The sequence below is a fragment of the Cyprinodon variegatus genome, unplaced genomic scaffold, assembly GCF_000732505.1.
Source record: "Cyprinodon variegatus isolate N-32 unplaced genomic scaffold, C_variegatus-1.0 Scaffold1086, whole genome shotgun sequence".
Taxonomy (NCBI): domain Eukaryota; kingdom Metazoa; phylum Chordata; class Actinopteri; order Cyprinodontiformes; family Cyprinodontidae; genus Cyprinodon; species Cyprinodon variegatus.
The window spans coordinates 114,427-114,980 of NW_015151539.1; positions in this window are offsets into that span (position 1 = coordinate 114,427).

Consider the following 554-nt stretch of genomic DNA (forward strand, 5'->3'; position numbering starts at 1 on the left):
TCTCCATCTGCAACGTCAGGACAGGAAGACATGATGGCTGTTAGGATGATAAACAGAAAGTCTTCTCCAAAGCCACAATAATCTACTAAAGACTTGATAACAAACTTCTCTTGCTAGGTTACAACAGCAAAAGATCATTTCTATTGCAGCCCTGGTTCTAAATCCTAAACAGTAACGGTCCAAAATGTATGACAAGTAACCCTAAATGACAGTCCGATTGAAAGCAGCTGTTTACTGTCGTACCTGTGTTTATTTTACTGATCAACAACATAAGCAAGGCATTGGCCTGTTGCGACTCTGGCTTCCTTTGAGAGTTGCCCAACATTTCTGAGTCCAACTGTCTTTCTGGTTCTGTTGGTTGACCACAGCCAAGAAGGAAAACTATGCATCTGAATGGATTTTTCTGGGTTGGTCTCTCAGCTGTTTTCCTTCTACTTCTAGGGGACACCTGAAGGGAACCTCATCTTCAAGTCCCTCACTGGTCCAAGAATAAAAACTCTAAGTTCTCATTGGGTCGGACAGATCTTCTTGTAGAACTCTGTTGTTGGTCCTAT